Source organism: Giraffa tippelskirchi, chromosome 1 (genome assembly GCF_054371585.1).
Source record: "Giraffa tippelskirchi isolate mGirTip1 chromosome 1, T2T-mGirTip1v1.2.pri, whole genome shotgun sequence".
Classification (NCBI taxonomy): domain Eukaryota; kingdom Metazoa; phylum Chordata; class Mammalia; order Artiodactyla; family Giraffidae; genus Giraffa; species Giraffa tippelskirchi.
In genome coordinates, this window is record NC_137275.1 from 103109602 (window position 1) to 103132136 (window position 22535).

At 45.8% G+C, this 22535-nt stretch overlaps 2 long non-coding RNA genes across 3 annotated transcripts in view; one reads left to right on the forward strand and one right to left on the reverse strand.

The window, feature by feature from the left end:
- Positions 1–6741, forward strand: part of LOC145505642 (uncharacterized) — a 53848-nt gene extending 47107 nt beyond the window's left edge. Inside the window, exons 2-3 of the long non-coding RNA XR_014053173.1 lie at positions 4582–4659; positions 5821–6741. This is a non-coding gene — a long non-coding RNA (uncharacterized LOC145505642). The remainder of the gene's footprint in view (positions 1–4581; positions 4660–5820) is intronic.
- LOC145505624 (uncharacterized) overlaps positions 1–22535 on the reverse strand; it is a 54081-nt gene that overhangs the window by 6597 nt on the left and 24949 nt on the right. For both annotated transcript variants that reach the window (XR_014053166.1, XR_014053163.1), the window contains one exon: positions 19978–21607. This is a non-coding gene — a long non-coding RNA (uncharacterized LOC145505624). The remainder of the gene's footprint in view (positions 1–19977; positions 21608–22535) is intronic.

The window sequence follows — 22535 nt, forward strand, 5'->3', positions numbered from 1 at the left end:
TACTTAATGAATGCCTTCTTTAAATGATGATTCTTCTCACTGCTAAGATTTCTATTAGATTGCCACTTCTTTTTTTATTTCACTGCTGCTTGTTTTGTTTTATAGTTTCTTATAGATTTATAGTACCTTGTGGATGTAGTTTCTGTACTTATTTCTTTGAGTTTCTAAAACATGTCGTAAAAACATAAGCTCCATCAACGTGAGGCGCTGTAAACAGTGCGTGTTACACACTCAAGGGCCAGTAGTTGCCCTAAACTCGGGTTTCCAGATGAGTCTAACTGTTCTAATTGTTTATTTTGCAGCTTCCTTGGCACTAGATAACTTTATGTGCTTGATTTGCAAACCATTCTGACTTAGCACATCTGTGCTTACTGGACATGCACATTAAACCTTTGAATGGAATAGATTACTTTCTTTTTATATTTTTCACTATTTATCTGTGGTCTCTCTCTCCCTCCCTCTCTCTCTCTCTCTCTCTCACACACACAAATGTTTCTTTACTTCTTGACTGAATCCTCCGAATTTCAAGAATACACAGAACTGTACAAAAAAGATCTTCACGACCCAGATAACAACGATCGTGCGATCACTCACCTAGAGCCAGACATCCTGGAATGTGAAGTCAACTGGGCCTTAGGAAGCATCACTACGAACAAAGCTAGTGGAGGTGATGGAATTCCAGTTGAGCTATTTCAAATCCTCAACGATGATGCTGTGAAAGTGCTGCACTCGATATGCCAGCAAATATGGAAAACTCAGCAATGGCCACAGGACTGGAAAAGGTCAGTTTTCATTCCAATCCCAAAGAAAGGCAATGCCAAAGAATGCTAAAACTACCTACCGCACAATTGCACTCATCTCACATGCTAGTAAAGTAATGCTCAAAATTCTCCAAGCCAGGCTTCAGCAATACGTGAACCGTGAACTTCCAGATGTTCAAGCTGGTTTTAGAAAAGGCAGAGGAACCCGAGATCAAATTGCCAATATCCTCTGGATCATCGAAAAAGCAAGAGAGTTCCAGAAAAACATCTATTTCTGCTTTATTGACTATGCCAAAGCCTTTGACGGTATGGATCACAACAAACTGTGTACAATTCTTAAAGAGATGGGAATATCAGACCACCTTACCTGCCTCCTAAGAAATCTGTATGCACTTCAAGAAGCAACAGTTAGAACCAAACAAGGAACAACAGACTGGTTCCAAATTCAGAAAGGAGTACGTCAAGGCTGTTCACTGTCACCCTGCTTATTTAACTTATAGGCAGAGTACATCATGTGAAATGCCAGGTTGGATGAAGCACAAGCTAGTATCAAGATTGCCAAGAGAAATATCAATAACCGCAGATATGCAGATGACACCACCCTTATGACAGAAAGTGAAGAAGAACTAAAGAGCCTCTTGATGAAAGTGACAGAGGAGAGTCAGAATGTTGGCTTAAAACTCAACATTCAAAAAACTACAATCATGGCATCTGGCCCCATCACTTCATGGCAACTAGATGCGGAAACAGTGGAAACAGTGACTTTATTTTCTTGGGGCCCAAAATCATTGCAGCTGGTGATTGCAGCCATGAAATTAAAAGATGCTTGCTCCTTGGAAGGAAAGTTATGAGCAGCATAGACAGCACATTAAAAAGCAGAGACATTACCTTGCCAACAAAGGTCCATGTAGTCAAAGCTATGGTTTTACCAGTAATCATGTATGGATAGGAGAGTTGGACTATAAAGAAAGCTGAGTGCCGAAGAACTGATGCTTTTGAGCTTCGGTGTTGGAGAAGACCCTTGAGAGTCCCTTGGACTGCAAGGAGATCCAACCAGTCCATCCTAAAGGAGATCAGTCCTGAATATTCATTGGAAGGACTGATGCTGAAGCTGAAACTCCAATAGTTTGGCCACCTGATGCGAAGAACTGAGTCCTTAGAAAAGACCCCTGAGGCTGGGAAAGATTGAAGGCAGGAGAAGGGGACAAAAGAGGATGAGATGTTTGGATGGCATCACCGACTCGATGGACGTGAATTTGAGCAAGCTCCAGGAGTTGGTGATGGACAGGGAAGCCTGGTGTGCTGTAGTCCATGGGGTTTGCAAAGAGTCGCACACAACTAAGTGACTGAATTGAATTTCTAGTCTAGTCTTGGTCTTTCAACGGCAATTTGAGACTCCGCATCTGTAGAGACAATGAGGATATTCCACATCCAACCACTGAATTGGGAGGATTTTGTTCTTGGTTTCAAGGCTGAATCTGCAACCTCATATTTCCCTCGGTCTTCAGCTTTCTGAATGTCTTAGCCCCCGGCATCAATGTGTCGAAGTTTCTTTTTCAGTTTTTTTCCCAGGATAGCCCCAGCCCAGCCTAACCCTTGCCTCCAAACATTGAACATGGTGCTGGTTCTCCACCTCCTTGCTGAGTTCTCTGACTCAGCTGGGGCTTCCCAGATTGCTCAGTGGGTAAAGAATCTGCCTGCCAATTCAAGAGACTTAAGAGACAGGGCTTCAATACCTGGGTTGGGAAGATCCCCTGGAGGAGGAAATGGCAACCTACTCCAGTGTTCTTGCCTGGAGAATCCCATAAATAGAGAAGCCTGGTGGACTACAGTCCACAGCGTCACAGAGTTGGACACGACTGAAGGAACTGAGCTGGTACACACACCGACTCAGTTACCTATAGACAACAGCCTACCAGCGGGGCTGCTGGCTTCCAAACCAGCAGCCTAGCTTGAAAAAGGTGTAACCTGCTCCCAAGCATAACCATGTCTTTCTCAGTATATCTTATTTGTTATTTCATCTATCACTGCTATGCTTTTGCAGCTGAGACACTAAGTCAAGTATGAAAACATCTGATCATCTTGACTGCAGTTGTGTTCATTGTTTACATTGCATAAGATGATTCATTTAAATGCTGAAAAACAAAAGGAAGTAAAATCTTGCGTCTGTAACTCTTGAATTTGATGAGTCGGTTAGATACTTGGAAAGATGTAAATAAATAGAAACAAAGTATTTGATGAATGGGACTTTGATAATTAATGTTTCTTAAACCTCTGGAAAAGATTCACGAATGTTGCACTAATATCCACAGCTGATAAGGTTTTGCTGCCACTTCAAAAAACGCGATGGGAAAACATTAAAAATCTCAAAATCGCTCCAAAAATAGTTTTAACCCTTGCATTTTTTCCCCAGAAACTTGCAGTTCGAAAGAAAACTCACTAGTCTGGCCTATGTGCTTGAGCTATGCCATCTACCACCTGCAAGCTAGGTCTCTTCAGTCGTGTCTGACTCTTTGTGACCCCATGGACTGTAGCCCGCCAGGCTCCTCTGTCCATGGGATTCTCCAGGCAAGAACACTGGAGTGGGTTGCCATGCCCTCCTCCAGGGGATCTTCACTACGCAGGGATCAAACCCGTGTCTCTTACGTCTCCTGCATTGGCAGGTGGGTTCTTCGCCACTGGCACCAGCTGGGAAGCCCTGCCATCTACCATCGAATACTAAGATAACATCTTGGGGTTCCCCTGTGGCACAGTGGTAAAGAATCCCCCACCAAAGTTGAGAACAGGTGTTTGATCCCTGGCCTGGGAAGAGACTCAGGCCACTGAGCAACTAAGCACAAGCACCACAACTACCGAGCCTGCTCTCAGAGCCTTCAGGCCACGGCTGCTGAAGCCCATGCGCCCTGGAGCCTGTGCTCCCCAAGAGAAGCCACTGCAGTGAGAACCACACACGGCAGCCAGAGAGGAGGCCCTGCTCAGGGAGGAGGCCCAGCTCAGGGAGGAGGCCCAGCTCAGGGAAGAGGCCCTGCTTGGGGGGAAGCCCTGCTCAGAGAGGAGGCCCAGCTCAGGGAGGAGGCCCTGCTCAGGCAGGAGGCCCTGCTCAGAGGAGAGGCCCTGCTCAGGGAGGAGGCCCTGCTCAGAGGGGAGGCCCAGCTCAGAGAGGAGGCCCTGCTCAGAGGGGAGGCCCTGCTCAGAGGGGAGGCCCTGCTCAGAGAGGAGGCCCTGCTCAGGCAGGAGGCCCTGCTCAGAGGGGAGGCCCTGCTCAGGGAGGAGGCCCAGCTCAGAGGGGAGGCCCTGCTCAGAGAGGAGGCCCAGCTCAGAGGGGAGGCCCTGCTCAGGGGGGAGACCCAGCTCACCATAACCAGAGGAAGCCCGTGCATAGCAACTAAGGTCCAGCAAAGCCAAAAATAAATTAATAAAATAAAATTGAAAATAAAGAAATAAAAATAATTATATTAATTGTTCCAAAGTTCTAAATAATCAAAGTTTTTTTTTTTTTAGCTTTACCTCTAAAACTCTTAAATATGACCGATATCTTCTTTCTACTTTAGGACTTATGCTGAGAATTTACCCCTCCTTTTGGTCTCAAATCAGTAATTTTACAAGAGGTTAAAGCCAATGTATTTTGAAAAGAAATGATATAATAATAATAATATAACTTTGTGATCAAATATTAATGTTTTTCTAAACATTTATTGTGCTGTTAAGTTAAATAATTTCCATGCATGGACAAAATAAACCACATGTTCAGCCACAGAAGAAATGGTAAATCAAATATCTGGCTATTTCACAGCATTTTCTTTATGTTCAACATTTGCAGTGTCCTGATTCCTGAATTAATCCCTGGAAGAAATTTTGAAGTATAGAGCAAAAATTACAGAAAATGTTCTTATGACAGGTAAACACACATTCTAATTGTGTAATTATCAGAGTCCAGAATTCATAAATTATATCTTGTAGTGATGTTTAACTTGTTTAACTAACCTTTCTTTTTATAAAAGCTAATTAATTATCCCTGAGTGACAGTGTTGTCTTTGGAAGATCATGTTTAACCACTTGCATTAAAATTCTATATTCCTTTCCTATAACACAAGCAATGTGCATACGATTAAGGTACCTACATTAAAAGTCTGTGAGCTCAAGAGTTGACATGTAGTCCTATCAATGTACAGCTAATTAGTGTGGAACTTGCTTGCTGACCACTTCTTAAATAGCCCCTTAGTTCAACTGTCACAAAATAGAGAAGACCAAGGCAGTATTCTGAAATACACATTAATTTTTTTTAAAGGGATTTAGTAGATAAAGGAATCAAAGAAGCTATTATTGTGCAGCAATAAGTCCTGATAAGTCTATGATGGTAGAAAGAATGCAATAGTGAAAGGCATGACCAATAGTCAGATTGTTGTACCATCAGTTCAGTTCAGCATATATATTTTTAAACTTCATAGTCTTAAAATCTTCTCTTAATGAATTGATGTTGCAAACTTAGTAATTGTTATTAGAAGAGATAATAAATCAATTACAGATGAGATTAGTTTTGCTATGACCTTGATCTACACATCCACCTCTCAGGTAGGGAGCAGTAGTGGGTGTTATAAGAACACAGGATTAAGGAGATGAGATTGAGCGCGGTAGCAGACTTTGAAGATGGCACACAACGATTCACATCCTGGCACTTGCCCTCTTGTGTAACCATCTTGTCTGGAGTTGACTGTGACTTGCGTCTAACTAATATGGTGTTGTGCTTTGCAGCTTGTGGGGTCTTAGTTCCTTGCCTGTGTGCACGCTCAGTCAAGGCCAATTCTTTGTGACCCCATGGACTGTAGCCTGCCAGGCTCCTCTGTCCATGGAGTTTTCAAGGCAAGATACTGAAGTAGGTTACCATTTCCTATTTCAGGGGATCTTCTCTACCCAGGGATCCAACGTGTGTCTCTTTCATCTCCTGCATCAGCAGGTAGACTCTTTACCATTTCTGCAGTTAATAGAATACAGCAAAGGTGATGGGAGCTCACTTCTGTGATTAGGTTACAAGAGATAGTAACTTTCTCTTTCCTAACAGACTCTTGATTGCTGTCCCTGAGGAAGCCAGCTGCCTCAGTGGAGAAGCCCACAAGGAACTGAGGCTGACGTCCAGTCAATGCCCAGGAAGAATGCAGTGACGTCTGTCCAACAGCCTACTTGGAATTAAATCTTCCCAGTAGCCAGGGAGGAAGCCTGGAAATGGATCGTTCCCCAGCTGAGACTTCAGATGAAACCCCAGCCCTGGCGACACAGTGACTGAAGCCCCATGAGGGACCCAGCCCAGCCTGCCTGAACCACGGAGACTGCAGAGCAATGAACAGGCGCTGCTTTAAGCAGCTAAAGTTGGAGGCAATTTGCTAAACAGCCAGAGACAACCAGTCCAGAGGGTAACCTTTGAAAGAAACCCTTGAAAAGTACATTCTTGTTTACTAAAATCAAACAATAAAAATAGCCCTGGAGAAAAGGCCATGAAGAAGAATACATGAATTAGGAACAAATATCTGAAAGCTTGGCATTTTGCATGAGAGGAATAAAAGTTTATAAATAGAAGGAACAGGGCCCAATACTCTTGTGCCCCTTCCACGTGACTTTGATTCTTCTTTTTTCCAACTCGCAACAAATGAGCTGATACACAATCAGGTTTTCTGAAGACCAGATTTCTCTGCGTGGCTCACAGATCTTTAAGGTGCCATGCCCCTTTATGGTTGCCATGGGAGACGCATAGTCAGGGAGCTTGGGATGGGCGTGGACACACTGCTGTATTTACCAGGGAGCACCTACTGTACAGCACAGGGCACTCTGCTCGATGTTATGTGGCAGCTGGATGGGGGGGGAGTTGGGGGGAGAATGGATACATGTCCATGTATGGTTGACACCCTTCATGTTTACCTGAAATGATTACAGCATTGTTAATCGGCTATACCCCAATACAAAATAAAAAGTTACAAAATAAAAAAAATGCAGTGTTCCTGATGTGAGTCTATTTAATAAAAACATGTCACCTATTTTACTAACATTTAAAAAACTTAATCCAGAGGCTCATGATTTTTATGATTTTTTCAAACCAATTTGAAAAATTGCTTGGGACTGACACAATGTTGTCAACTTACTGATTCATCCAATAAGGACGTGAAAACATTCACCGAAACAATAACATCCTACCATCAGTTATCATCATCATTTTATGGAAGAAAAGGTTTTTAATAATAGAGGAAAAAAACTCAAAATAAATGATTATGATTTAAATTTACATGTGTTATAGTGTTATAGGTTTATCATGTTTTTTTTCTCATCCTGCCATGAAACAGTGTAACTTTTGCAATATACATGGACTTAGTTTAGGAACCACTGATTTAGTCTGTACCACTGTATTATCAACAAGCAGCAGCAATATCCCCAACACCAGATGGGAATAAGATCCGCCTCGTAGAAATACCTGATTGATTTTTGCTGCATAAGTGTACTCTCACCCTCTTGAATCCTTTCTCCAACCAAGCATGCTCTGCAGAACCCTTTAGCCCATAATTTGCCATCTCAACCGCACGGCCATACTCTCGTCCAGAGACTCAGATGGATGTCCCACGTATCTGTTGTTGTTTAGTCGCTAAGTCATGTCCTACTCTTTCGCAACCCAGCCAGGTTCCTATGTTCATGGGACTTCCCAGGCAAGAATGCTCAAGTGGACTGCCATGTCCTTCTCCAGGGGATCTTCCCAACCCAGTGATCGAACCTGGGCCTCCTGCATTGGCAGGCGGATTCTTTGCCACTGAACCCCCAGGGAAGCCCTTTCTATGTATTAGGTTCTCCCCACAGGAGGGGGAAATGGCAGCTATCTATCGAAACTGCTTAAATATTTGAAGATACAGGTACATAAAACCCAAAACTTGGACTTCCCTGGTGGTTCAGTGGTTAAGAATGCAGGGGACACGGGTTCGATCCTGGGTCTGGGAAGATGCCACTTGCTGCAGGGCATGAAAGCCTGTGCGCCAAACGCCTGAGCCTGCATGCTCTAGAGCCCGGGGTCACCAGCAAGAGAGGCCACCGCCCCGAGGAGCCCGCACAGGACACCCAGAGGGTGGGCAGCAGCGACCCAGCACAGCCAGAAACAACAAATAATTAAACAAAAACAAAAAACTTGAAGCTATCCCTCTTTTCATTAAAAACAGATACTTAGCTGTGGTCAAAAGTGCTACAGCCACGTATCAGCAAAGTGAGCTTCAGTTATTCAAAAAGATTGAAGAATAACTGAAAAGAGCACCAATGTTCTCGAATATAATTCAAGTTTAATAGCACATTCTCTTCCCAGCTAAAATGATCTCAGACACATGCGCTATCCCTTGATGGGCAGAGGTCCACCCAGCATCATTGCCCGATGAAGGAAGGAGACCCTGGCCCAAGTTCTAAGGCAAAATGACCACTTTTGAGGAGGTGTTTTCTTTTCAGTAAGTGAAGAACCATGATCTAAGGGAGCGAGGGGCTGGAGTGACGCTTCCTGGAGAGGGCAGACACGCTGCCTAAGAGGGCCCAGCAAGTCTCGGAAGTTCGGCACAAGCAAAAGGAGCCACTGAGACCGTCAGACTCCCTCATTTGTATCAGAAAATGGCTTCCCCAAACCTGTGAATCTGGGCTTCCAAGGTGGCTCAGTCAGTAAAGAATCCGCCTGCAATGCGGGAGATCTGAGCTCAATCCCTGGGTTGGGAAGATCCCCTGGAGGAGGACATGGCAACCCATTCCAGTGTTCTTGCCTGGAGAATCCCATGGACGGAGGAGGAGCCTGGGGAGCTACAGCCCACGGGTCGCAAAGAGTCAACAGGACTGAGCGACTAACACTTTCCCTTTCAAACCTATGGATTAAGCTGTAAAACTCCGCCAGACTGTTTTCATGCCACTCTTGAGTCACAATGTGTGAATAATTCTTAGGTGTTTGGTTTACACTATTCCAGCAAGTTCTGCTCAATCCAAACCTATTGAAGCATGACCTTCGATTTCCCTGGATCCAGATCACTGGGGTGACTATTAAACGTGCAGAATCCTAGGAGGTAGTGTCCTTCCACTGGCTTTTTTAACAAGACTCTTTGCAATGAGTCCTCAGATTTGATAACCATTTCCTGAAACATGATTGAGTCCCTGATTCATCCGCAGTAACTGTTTTCTGACCCTTGCCAAGCCCGGTGTGAACGTGGGCATGGGGACAGCGCCTTCTTGCATGATGATGCGTTTTCTAGGTTTAGATTGTAGATACATCATCTGCCGAGAGGAGTACTCTGAACTGTTCAAACGTTGAGGGGGAAGTGAAGTGTGTGTGGGGTGCGGGTTCGACCCCTGGTCAAGGAGCTGGGACCCCACATGCCCTGAGGCCAAAAACCCAAAAACATCAAACAGAAGCAATCTTGTAACAAATTCAATAGAGAATTTAAAAACAAGAAGAAACCAAAAGGAAGAGTAGGTACAGGGACTCTGTTGGCTAAACCGTGGTGAGAACGCCTTCAGCCAAATCAGATAAACGTGCCCAGGGGCTGCTCTCTGCGCCAACAAACCACAGAGTGCAGCTTCTAACGAAACTAACGAGCTCTTTTTTAAAATTATTTTTATTAAACTTTTAAAAAAATAATAACCCTATCTTTAATTTAGCATTGTCCGAATATGCAACAATAACAAGGGTGACACAGAGTTCTTTTACAATTCCACCCTTTAGGTGAGAGATTTGGAAGAGTGGTTAAAACCCAATTCTTCCTTTCTTTCAAAGAATATAATCAAAGTGCTGTCTCTAAGTGGCTGCCTTACTGCCTGACAGAATATGTTATCTGCCTTTTTTCTCCAGAAAAGGCTTTCCAGCAAGTGCTCTTGGTGCAACGATCTTGACAAAAGTTTGGGAGACGAGAATGATGCCCGACCATAGAGCAGTCTGAAATTCAGCAGCCCAGCGGCATCCGCAGCCGCCCCTGCTGTCAGTCACCGCCCACGACTAATTAAACAGAGGTAACTTCTCTCCACCCGCCCCATCAATCGCGCTCCACGCTCGGTCTGTAAGCAGGCTTTCCTGTGAGTTGTGGTCCACGGGGAACATCTGTTCACATAAAAGTATTTGAAAGTCTACTCCGTGGCCCCAGAGCAAGCTGAAGCACTTCAAAGCAATGACAACAACCCCAGGAGGAGAGCTTTCTGAAATTCGCCTGCAATAAACCACCTGCCTGAGACGGAAGGCCAGGTGGGCACACAACGGGGGCGTCCCCACGACCTCTCAGGTCCCTGAAGGTTGGCCATTCCTCTCCCGGTCCCGAGGCAGAGCAGACGCATCTCTAACCACATTTTCAGGCACACATCTGACAGTCCAGCATGCTTTTTGGAGGATGCTATTAATTTCAGCTCAGAGAGCAGAAAGAGAACCACAGTGTTCGATGACGGGTAAACTTGGGTGAGTGACAGCAAGATTGAACTCGAAACAAAGCCTTTCAAACCCCGTCCAGAATCAAATGCAAAAACAGCGATGCCCCAAAGTACGCTCTCTGAGGACCCCCTTTGACAAACCAGAGTGTCTTCTGGTCAGGAAATAGCCATGCTCATCAATTTTCTCTCTTGCTCCTTGTGTTTCATATTCTTTCATTGTTCCAACAAAGACCAAAGCAAGCCAGAGGAAATTTAAGTCAGTTACAGGGTCCCAGGGTCACACCTGGACGATATGAAGGTTGAATACACTCCTTCGTGGTCACAGGAGCCACCTTAGGCTTTGACCTTCGGCCAAGTCCACCCCAGGCCACCCTAACTGAAAGACACTCTACCCCCTACCCTGCAACAGGAATCAACAGAGTGTTTCCATAATGAGTCTCAACCCTGGAGCATGTGTAGTGTTGTCTGAGCTTAAAGAATTATCAAGACGGAGCCCCACATCCCAAGGGTTTCTACTCAGGTGTTCTGGGGGTGGACCTAGGCAATAGTTATTTTTATTATTTAAAATAAGTTTTAAATACTTTTTTATTAAATGCTGCAGAGCCAGCCTAGATGAGAGGGGAGTTTGGGGGAGAATGGATACGTGTACATGTATATGTAAATGCAACTGTTCATGAATATGTATATGTATGGCTGAGTCCCTGTGCCCTCCACCTGAAACTATGACAACATTGTTAATCAGTTATACTCCGGTATAAGATAAGAAGTTAAAAAATAAAAATGCCCCAGAGCAAGTGGTTTCAAGAGCATCAGAACGGGAAGAAAATGAAGCCTCACCAGGCTTGCTGAGAGACAAGCCAGTGATGCACACCGAAGGGACGTGAACACCCACTCACGCCAGCCCCAGCCTGAGAAGCGAGGTCCGGCCCCCACAAACCAAGCCCGGGACACAGTAAACTGAGATGTGAAGACTGCTGGTCACTCACATGACCACGGGTCCGTATGAACGAGCAGAGAGGTCACAGTGGGGACCATGTGGACACAGAAGCCAGGCCTGCTCCAAAGGGAGCAGAAGAGGACCCTCAGGCTGAGACGGCGGGGCCAGGAGGACATTCCCCAGGCGGTCCAGTTCTTCAGGACCTCTACAAAATCTCATTTTTTCAGCACTGGCTCTTCTTTCTTTCAAACACAGGGCCAGCCAAAAGAAATGTGTCTCTGGACCCTGGCACTTGTGGGGCATCTTCTGGTCCCTGGCCCTCCTGGGGAGATAAGCAATCCCCTCCTGAGAAACTATCTCTCTGACCAGTTCATCAATGCGTCTTTCTCAAGCATCTGCCCTAAACGTAAAACTGTGACACATTGTCTAAAACTCCATCAATCAGATATGCTTTTGGATAGAAGAAAAACTTTTTAGCTTGACAGTCGTCTCATACCTTAGAGTGGGTCAGTGCATTAGGACAGACACTGAGGGACACAGAGACTGTGAGATGATGCTAAGAAAGGACAGGCTATTTTGCCACTGAAGCATCTCGAGGAGGGGGAGAGCTGGGAAGTCTGGAGGCAGCAGGGGGTCCGAGGGGACCTGGCTGGTACCTGGAGACTGCAGCAGGTGTGGCCTTGAGAAATGGAATATTCCCTGCTGTGCCATAAACAAGGACACCCAGTCACCAGCGATCCCGGGCCCCCAGGGAGGAGAACAACGCCTGTGAGCGGGTGGCCACCAGGCTGCAGCCACGCCCTCTAGTCAGCCCTGAGGAAAAGGATCGGCTACTGGCTCCAGACAGATGCAGGCATGTGAAAGGGATGCTGCGGTGAACCCAGACTCGGGCATCTTCTCATATACAGAAAAGCACTATGTTCCTTGAGATATCCGGTTTTAATTAACTAAAATACCTTTGATGCTCAGACTACCCGGAGTTTGTTGCAAACTTCTATATAACCTGACGCCCCCCGCCGACCGCACCCCCCCCCACCCCCTGCCCCCCATCCCCGCCCCGGGCCATCTCCTCAGGGCAGTTCTTTCAGAGTACCTTGAGATGCTGTCTCCTGGGCTCGAAGTTCTAAACATTTCCACCAAATAAAACATAACTCTCATCTTTTCAGTTGCAACTATTTTTTAAAGTCAACAGCATTAACAGAAAGGAAGCCAGAAATGATAACGTTGGGCTACATAAATAAACCTAAACATGCCTTCCTGGAATTTACATTTTTGAGGGGGAAACAGACCACATACCAATAAATATATAAAATCTCCAGCATGTGTGAAGAAAGAGGAAGGTGATGTCTTGTGGGGCGGCGTGGAGGCAGGGTCCCGGGAGGCCCTGCAGAGACCATCCTTTACCCTGAGGGAGACGGGACGGCGATGCAGACTTTGCGATGGACGAATCACATCTGATACATTGGGAGAAGATCAATCCGCACCGAAATGTTGCGAATATGCCGTAGGGGCCAATGGTAGGAGCTGGAGGCTCTGCTCGGAGACTAGTGCAGCCATCTAAGCCTCAGAGAACCTCTCCAAAACCAAATCAGGTGTTTGTCGGGAGAATGTCGGGAAATGAAGATTAGGGAAGTGAAGATGATACCAGACTCAGCTTAACCACCTTCCGTTAAACTGGACAGTTAACGCCTGCCTTCAGCCACTTCCTGGAGCTAAGAATCGAAAGGACTATTACCTTCTCCACCAAGCCCATCTTAAGGAACAGAAATTTCTCCACTCTGTGTCTCAGGGGTTGAGGAAGTCAGGATAGTAAAAAGAGAATGATGGCTTTTACTGTGTTAACAGCCAGCAAATGTGTGAGTTAGGGGTAACAATTAAGTCCTAATTGGCCATAATGTAAACCTCTTCCAAACGGGTGTGGTCAAGATTGAAACAAACGAGCTGCTATTTTTCAGACCTCGATGGCAGTCAGTCAGAATGAAAAGCTAATTTCAGCCTTGGAGGCGAACTCTGTATTTTAATCAGGTGTGACAGAGTGGGAACAATAAATTGGCATTTAAGGTGAGGGGCTATTTACTTCCCTGTTGCAATGCTGGTGATGATAAGTCGCGCTGCCCCTTTGCAAAATGAAAGCAAGCTCCGGCTTTGATTCAGAGCGGGGGGAGAACCCCTGGGGAACTGGCCCGAGGTGGAATTCAAAGACAGCTGAGCGCGGAAGGCAAAGGATCCGCTTTCCCAGACTTCCTGCCCGGGGCATCGTGCTGATACACAGCAGGACCTCGTCCCACCCTGTCCTCAGCCTGCCTTTCCTCTGTGGAAAAACGAGCCGAAGAGTAAGTTCAATCAGAGAAGTTAGAAAATAGAGAAACAAAGGCGAACAGTCAAGGAGACCAAATAATAACAGTCATTAAGCAAGGCCCTTTGGCGCCTTCTCCGTGGCTGTAGATGGGATTCTGAGCCCTACCCCGTGAACTGTCTTAGACGCTAAACACCAGGTGGAAGGAGGTAACTGCATGATGAGGAGACTGTACCAAGACGTAAGTGGCACGGTTCCGAGAAGTGGCCTCAAGGGAATGGGAACAAAGCAGCCCTGAAACTGCAGGCTAACCAGACCTGAAACAGTCAAGACGACGCTGGGCACACCGCCAATGCCTAATTTCAAGATGATCGTCAGAGCTGACTGCTGTTTCTGCGTGTAGCCGCTTCCCTCCCTCCGTCTATAAAAGATCTTGCCCACTAATTGTCAGCGGTGGAGGGGCGAGGGGGTGTGTGTCGACCTTCAGACAGGTGTCCGCCCCCCACCCCAGTTGCTGGCATCCAAAATAAATCAAACTTTCCTTTCCACCAGCCTGGGCCTCTTTGATGGCTTCCAGTGGTGAGCAGCTGGATCCCACTTGCGGCTGCAAGGCTATTTGGCTGTCCTCCATAATCAAAAGTTTATGCTGAGAATCACGGAAATAAAGGGGTGTGTGTGCGCGCGCCTGTGTGCACTGTTTACCATCCCGCCACCCAACCTTAAAATCTAATTGTTAAGGATCTAAAATATTAATTTAGTAATTAATTTGTTCAAGAATTATTAGCGAGGTGCCAGTTATGTCTAAAGCCTTGTTCTAGGCACCAGGGAATCATCAGCAGACAGAACATATAGAGTCCCTTCTGCTGAGTAACCTACATTCTACTGAAAATAGTAACACCTGGGCTTCCCGGTGGTCCAGCGGTAAAGCATCCGCCCGCCACTGCAGGGGGCACAGGTTCGATCCTTGGTCTGGGAAGATGCCACACGCCACAGAGCAGCTACGCCTGAGCAGCACAGCTCCTGAGGCTGCACTCCGAGCCGGAGCCACGACGCCCGCGTCCACGCGCGGCCACCTCTGAAGCCCACAGGCCCTGGAGCCCATGCTCCAGAAGAAGGGAAGCCACAGCCAGGAGAAGCCCTGCTCACAGCCGCCAGAGAAGCTGCACAGGGAGACCCAGAGCAGCTGAAATAAAGAAACAAAGTAACAGCAGCTAAAACCTCCAGTTTGACTCAGAAGTCTGCATCCTGCTAAGACTGTTCCTTGCGCCACTTTACTGTCTCCGGTTTACCGACGGGAAGCTGGGGCGCAGAGAGGTTGAGTGAGGAGTCCCAAGTCACGCAGCCCTGGCTCCTGGAACCGAACCGGGGAGCCAGGCCGTGTCCCCATCCATCTTCCAGTCTAGAGGGGAAGGCAGCATTAAAGAAGGGATTCGAGGCATCACAACGTTCACTGCTGCACAGGAACCGCACGGGGTGGGGGGACCTAACCCAGCTCGAGCGTTTTTATCACGGCCTTGCAGCCATTTGCCTGTTTTCACATGTCTGCTGATTTGAGGACAATAGTCGGTTCTGTTCTCTAGAAGACTGCAGGTCTGGGATTCAGAGTTCCCTTTTCCGTCTTCATTGCAGCCTTCCTCCCCTCAAAGGAGCAGGGCTGAGCATGGGAGGGTGACTTGGACATTTTCGGACACATTAAACTTCTTGAGCCACACAGTGTATATAATTTATACGTGTAATGTTCTGAAGATTTCATCTCTTCTGTGAGTCCCTCCATATAAATTATTCATGCGTTTTAATATTTCAATAAAGCCAGTAGGTTCATGTTGCTCTGAATCGCTCATTCTAATACTCAAGAAAGAAAATCAGCTTGTAAAATATTTGCTTTATTAATCTGAACATGTTGAGGGGATTTTCTTAATTGTTCAGGGTTTAAGGGTGTGATCTGAAAAATGAAAAGAAAAACTCTTTCAGTCCCTGAAGCCTTAGGTACTTTACCAGATGACCCGGGGCTACTTCCTCATACAACCCCTGCTCTGATCCTCCAGCAGCGAGAGATGCAGAGAACTCTTCTAAATGCTCACTCGGCGTAGCGGACAGATCACGGACAGGGGCAGGAAGGAGGGGTGAGGCGGAGAGAGACGGAAGCACACTCACGGCATGTAGCACAGACAGCCGGTGAGAATTTGCAGTGTGACCTGGGGGACTGCAGCGGGCTCTGTGACAACCTGAGTGGCTCAAGACGAGGGACACATGGACACCTATGGCTGGTTCATGCTGGTGCGTGGCAGAAATGAAACCAATACTGCAAAGCAGTTATCCTTCAATTAAAATTAAATCAAGTTGTTAAAAATGCTTACTTCCTAAATAAGCTTGGCTAACTACCTGACAAAGGAATGGTAAACTTTCTCACTTTAGTGGAGACAGTAACGACACAGTTGAAACTCCAAGTTTCAGACCACATTCTTCAAAGATGTTGGTTGGTGATCTTTTAAGCTCCACCCAGCAAGCACAGAGTCTGAGTTTATTTGCTCACATCATCAACATATTTGGCAAGTTATTCATTCCCTCTGTTTCTCAATTTCCTAAGCTGTAAGTGGGGGTAATAATTGCATCCATGTCATTAAGCTAATATCAAAGTTCAACTAGTCGACATAAAAACACCTAGAATAGCACTTGAGAGGTAGCAAGTATAAGCTGCCATGTGGTTTTGTTGCTATATATTCATTTCACACAAATTATCGAATCCCCACTGTACTCTCTTCCACCTGTGAGGAACGCAACAACAGATGAGACAAGACATCCATCCATCACTACACCTTCTTGTAGGGAAAATGGACAGCAAATAAACAAGATAAGTCTCGGCTTCCCTCAACGGTCATGATGAAAGGAGAAGGGGCTGGTGGGAGAGAATGCCCCCTGGGGTTCCCTCAGCTCCCTCTGCAGGCGATATTGGAGGTGGCCCTTGAACAAAGAAGGATCTGGCCAGGGGAAGAGTCAGAAGTGTGGTCGGCGTCGAGAGGGAAACGAGCCCGATGCTCTTGCCAGAACAGGTCAGCTTCTTAAGGGGCAAGAAGGCCGCTGAGCCTGGGGAGATGGAGCAGAGCTGAGGTCCCAGGGGAGCGGGACCACGCCCAGCCACGCACACGGAGGACACGCCGGCTCCTCTGTCCACCGCAGTGAGACCCTTTGCTGCAGTCCTCCAATGCTTGCACCTGGGACATACTGCTCCTCCAGCAAGGAAATGCAAAGAAACGGGCTGGGACTAAAAACAACTGCCTGCAAGCAAAGTTGGGCCAAATTTTGGACAAAAGATACAAAGAGACCAAAAAAACCCAACTGCCATTCTGAGGAGCCTGGGGCAAAAGCAGGGTTCTGTGCATGCCCCCTGCACACACACCTTCTAAGCCACCCTGCCCTCCATCCCGGACACCCCCCCACCCCCGGCCCCGTGTAAGGAATAAGTTCGCCCGTCGCCTCAGGGAGCAAACGAGGAAGCCTGCTGTTTCTTCTCCTCCCCCTGCTGTAGGAGGAGCCCCGATAAAGCCTTACCTGAATTTCTTGTCTGGCCTCTGGTCAATTTCTGTTGATTATGGAGGCCAACAAACGCGATCAGTAACAATATTGGACAGCCACTGGTATCAAGGGAGCTTGGAAATAACATCCTTTAAGCTATCTCCTGGGCTTCCCAGGTGGCTCAGTGGTAAAGAATCCCCCTGTCAACGCAGGAGACCTGGGTTTGATCCCTGGGTCGGGAAGATCCCCTGGAGGAAATGGCAACTCACTCTAGTATTCTTGCCTGGAGAATCCCATGGACAGAGGAGGCTGGCGGGCTACAGTTCATGGGGTCGTGAAAGAGTGAGACACAGTGATTAAACAACAACAAACCTATGTCTTAAAAGACGCCCCTGACTACAGTTTGGAACCAGTGAGCAGTGAACACGTCTTTCCCAGAAACCGAGGAGAAAAGAGGGAGGGATTTACTGGGAATGTGAATTTCACAGGTGTCAGAGCTGGAGGAGACCTCGCAGGAAGAAGTCCAGCATCCTCTTTTCATAGAAAGGGGAACACACGTTTCCCCATACATCAAGCTCAGACTTGAGAGAAACATCAATTGCTTTTCAGAGCAGGTGCTGAAAAAATTCAAGATGAGGCTTGAGAAGGCAAGCTGCACCTGTGCTTCAGAAACAAGGCCCTTACTGGTTCTTTATGACCCACAGACACGTTGGCGCTTCTCCCTGAGTCTGCCTGAAATAATCTTCCAGCCCGGCATCCTGCTCACTGGCAGGCAGGGCTGTAGACACGGGCCACGTGCAGGGCCCCACCTGAGGGCAGGCGTAGGGGAAGGCAAGTCAAATACATCCAGGAAGCGTGTCCCTAGGTGAGGTCTGGGCACAAGGTCCCCACCGTCAGCCAGACCTGCGCGAGCATTCCGGCCACCCTTGGTTGGGGGTCCTGACATCAGGTCTGCAAACAGGAAAGACACGGTCTTCAGGAGAGGAGAGGAGAAAAGTGCACACCGCACTCTGCCGCAGGGCCCCTCAGAAACCGAGGCGGCGGATGGGACCTGAAGGGCCGCCTGTCGATGCCCGAGGCACGTCTTAATCCGTTACGTGGTTTCATCTGTCTCTTTCTCTAATGGTTCACTTAGCCAAACTTGGGACCAGAAAAAGATCAATCTTAGAAGATGCCCAAACTCTTTTGGAAATAAAAAAATGTTGGATTAAGTTGTTTAGTTGAGGATGGATTTTACTACTTAATTTACACTGTCTGGAAGACCACATAAATCCATGGCTGGAGTCCCCAGGAGGCAAATTAAGTACCTGGTTGAGGCACCAGCAAAGTCAGAAGCATTCATGTGGGAGATGGGGAATAAGAAATGGATATTTTACAAAACTAAAAATCTAAATAATAATTGTGGGGAAAACAGAAATTTTGTAGGACATTCATTCATGCATGCATTACTTAGGTTATTTTGAATTTCTCATGAAGTAGGAGTTTAGGTCATCATCTCCCTAGTAGTAAGGGCGTTTAAAAGGCTTAGTCTAATGGCTGCTATAAGGAGACCATGAGATGAGGGTGTAAAGTGCTTTGGTTTATTCAGAAGACCTCGGATGTTAGTGAGTGCTCGTCCAAGCTCAGCACAACATCACCCAACGCCTCAGATATATTTTCAGGTTATAGATTTAAAAGAGCTTTGGAAGCCATTATTTAATTTGATTTTCACAACAAGCCTGTAAGGCAGTGTAGACAAAAAGGCTCTGACAATTGTTGGGTTTCTAATGACACATTAAAGTCACTTTAAAAACACAAACTTTCTCCTTCACTGTAGATTTTTTAAAAGGTGGGGGCTGGGAGGTGCTTTTCTGGTGGCTCAGTTGTGAAGAATCTGCTTGTCAATCAATGCAGGAGACACAGGTTGGATCCCTGGTCCGGGAAGATCCCACGTGCTGCAACTATGGAGCCACACCCCCTCGAGCAGCCATCGCAATAAGGAGCCCACCCTGCCCTCTGCAGCCAGAGAGGAGCCCCAGCGGCAGGGAAGACCCAGCACAGCCGAAATAAATAAATATATATACATTTTAAAGGGGGAATTGTAGGGAGGAGGAACTTGTAAGTCTACTTACAGCTAATATAAATGTTAAGACAAACATTAGGAACACTTTGCCTATAGCATAGTTTTATGACACATTTTCTCTAAAATTGTTACTCTAGAGTTAACACAGTCTTGGGGATGAAGGTTGGTGTCCTAAAGTTAAGAAAGTTTGTACAGTCTAAGAGTTTCATGGTTCTGGAAAGATTTGTCTTCTTTCCATTGACTCTGAGAAAACATGGGCAGATTATCTTACTTACAGAAAAGAATCGATCATTATCAAATCTAATTTTACGTGGAATCACTGCCCCATATTTCATTCATGAGTTTTAAATATTATGTGTCCTTCTTTGTCTTGTTTATAAAGAAAATGTTGCACATCATAGCACCTGAATAAGAAGGTATTTTTAGGTCCATAGTGTTGTTTCTTTTCTTTGCCAAATCCCTCGCCTAATGTATGACTCCTTTCATCAAGGCCGGGCAGGAAGAGATAGAGAATGCAGATGGGGGAAGATAGAAATAGAGATCTATTTCACATTTCCCTCCTGAAAAAGGAGACTTAACTTTCTGATTTCACAATAGGAGACAAAAACATTACCAACCTCATTACACAGACAGGTTTAGGTGACTTGCCCCAAATCCCACAGCCAGAAAATTACTGTGAGGGGATATGAACTCTGTCCCTTCTACTTCGAGAGATTTCAGCCATGCTACACCAGGAAATAGACAGTCCCCTTTAAGTTGAAGAGAAATGTCCACTTTTTACAAGTTGACAAATCTTGATACATACCTTGAAAATCACGGGATGGAACCAAAGAGAAGCCCCCACCTCGCGGGTCACTCCTCTCACTTTTGTTTGGTAAAATGTCACCATTCTTTACCCTCCTCTGTCAAGGCTGCTCCTCCCCACTCAATCTTCATGCAGGAATTTATATGTTCATTTTTTTTTTTTTTCATTCATTCAAACAGATGTATAAATGCTTACCAAAAACCACATGCTCTTCTGGAAATGGGTGCTGAAGCACTGGGAGACGATGCCCCTGCTCCTGGAGCCTAAATTCTGCTGTGAGAGGAGAGAGAAGTGTGCTGCATGTGAGAGAGGGAGGAGCCAGCACAGCCTTGGACAAAGACCAAGTAGCTCCAACGATCTAAAGATGCTGCTTTCGAAGAGCAGGAAAGCCCTTGAGGGTAAGCATTTCCTGTTTCCCTGCTGTCTCCGCTTGCCTCGTCTCTTTTTGTCTCTGTCTTCAGAGCTCCCTTCATGGGCCACGGCCTTGCCCTGGTGAAGGGGTTTGCGTAACTCAATGAAGTGATGAGCCACGCCATGCAGGGCCACCCGAGATGGACGGGTCATGACGGAATGTTCTGACAAAACGTGGCCTGCTGGAGGAGGAAATGCCAACCCACTCCAGTATTCTTGCCTGGAGAATCCCATGGACAGAGGAGCCTGGCAGGCTACAGTCCGCGGGGTCGCAAAAGAAGTTGGACATGACTTAGTGATTAGCCAACAATAGCAACAGAACACATCACGGGGGAGCGTGATGTACAATAAGCCTTCAATAACATTAGCTTCCATTATCATAACTGACGGTCTTTTAATCAATCTCCACTTAACGAATCTGACAATCTCCACTGCTCCAGTAAAGCATCATGACGCATGCTTACTAGTCCCTGGGTCTCTTGTTTGCCACACACCTGTGCTTCCAATGGGTAAATTCTGCACTAACCAAGATCAGTTATAACTGCTTATGCTATTTGTTCCTGTTGTTGAAAGCATATAGATGTGACATAAAGTGGTGAATATTAGTGAAAAATAATTTTTCAATGAAAATTGAGTTGAAATATTTGGAAACTGGAAAGGGAATTCAACTAGGCTTGAGTGAAAAAAATCACATAAAATGAAAAAATGGTTAAAATATCTTAAAATAGTCTATATACATTGCTTCACAATTTCCTAATTTCCTCTTAATTAAAAAGTAACTGAGAAATATCAGTACGTGTTAAGGGTACAGTTGACATAAGAAAGATACAGAACTCAAATACTCAAAGAGAAAGTCCTTTCTTAAATAAGATTAGCAAATGAATGGAAACTTATATGTTTTCATTTAAAATAAATTCTACTATATAAGCGATTATTTCCATGTGATAGATGTAAACGTAGCAGGTAGAATAATAGTCACCCCACAATATCCATGTCCTAATTCCCAGAACGTATGAACCTTACATGACAAGGGACAGCACTGCAGACAGAATTTAGATTGCAAACCAGTTGGACCTGGAGACAGAGAGACGACCCCCAGATTATCCAGCTGGGCCTAATGTAATCACTGCTGCTGCTGCTGCGAAGTTGCTTCAGTCACGTCCAACTCTGACCCCATAGACGGCAGCCCAAGGCTCTTAAACGTGGAAAAGGAAGGCAGAAGAGGAGGTCAGAGGAAAGTGATGGAAAAAAATTCAACCGGGGACTTCCCTGGAGGTCCAGTGGCTAAGACTCCTCCCAATGCAGAGAACCTGGGTCCAGGAAACTCGATCCCACGTGTTGCAACTGAGTTCACGTGCCATGACTTAAAGGTCCCTCATTCCACAATGAAGATCCTGAGGGTCGCAATAAGACTCTGCCAAAATAAATAAAGCCAAATAAATAAATAGATATGTTAAAAAGATTTAAAATGAAAACCAAAAATGTAACAGTACTACAATTAAACACAGTAGGACTTTATATATTTAAAAAAGACTCAACCAGCAGTTGCTGGCTTTGAAGATAGAAAAAGAACCAAGAGACAGGAATGTGGGCTGATTCTAGAAGCTGGAAAAGCTAAGAAAGTGATTCTCCTCTTGATTTTTGCCTGAGACCGGTGTCAGACTTCTGAACTACAGAACTGTCAGACAATAAATGATTGCTGTTTTCAGACACTAAGTTTGTGGCCATTTATTAAAGCAGCAACAAGAAACTAATACCAGAACACTAAGTCCTGGATAGTGTAAACACTTGCCTAAGGTTACCTGATAAACCCAGCCTTGTAACTTTAATACAGGATTCTTTCTACTATTGTCTACCTCTCTGTTAAAGGTAAAAACAAAAATGAAAAGTTACACTTTTTAAAATGCCAAATCATGTAACTGATAATTAAGCAGCCTCTATTTTATGACTGTTATTTTGGTTTTAAACTACCACTTCCTAAATGTTTATAATGTGTCAAGTTCTTTAAAGGTCATTGCATACAGAGTTACTTTCCATTCGGAACTCAATCTGTAATGCACAAATATTGTTCTCTGGTGAGGAATAAAGCCCAGAGAGTTTCAGAACTTCCCTAGAACTAGAGGTGACCCGCAAAAAATAGAGCTGATGTTTAAGCTCAGGTCAACCTAACTCAAAAACGGGAAATGAAGTGCCTTGGCCACTTTGCATACTCTGCCTCCCTCTCCCTACCTTTCCCCGCCTTTCCTGCTAGCCCAGTGGTTAAGAATCCTCCTGCCAATGCAGAGGACACGGGTTCGATCCCTGGTTCGGCGTGATCCCACGTGCGGTGGCAGAATTAAGCC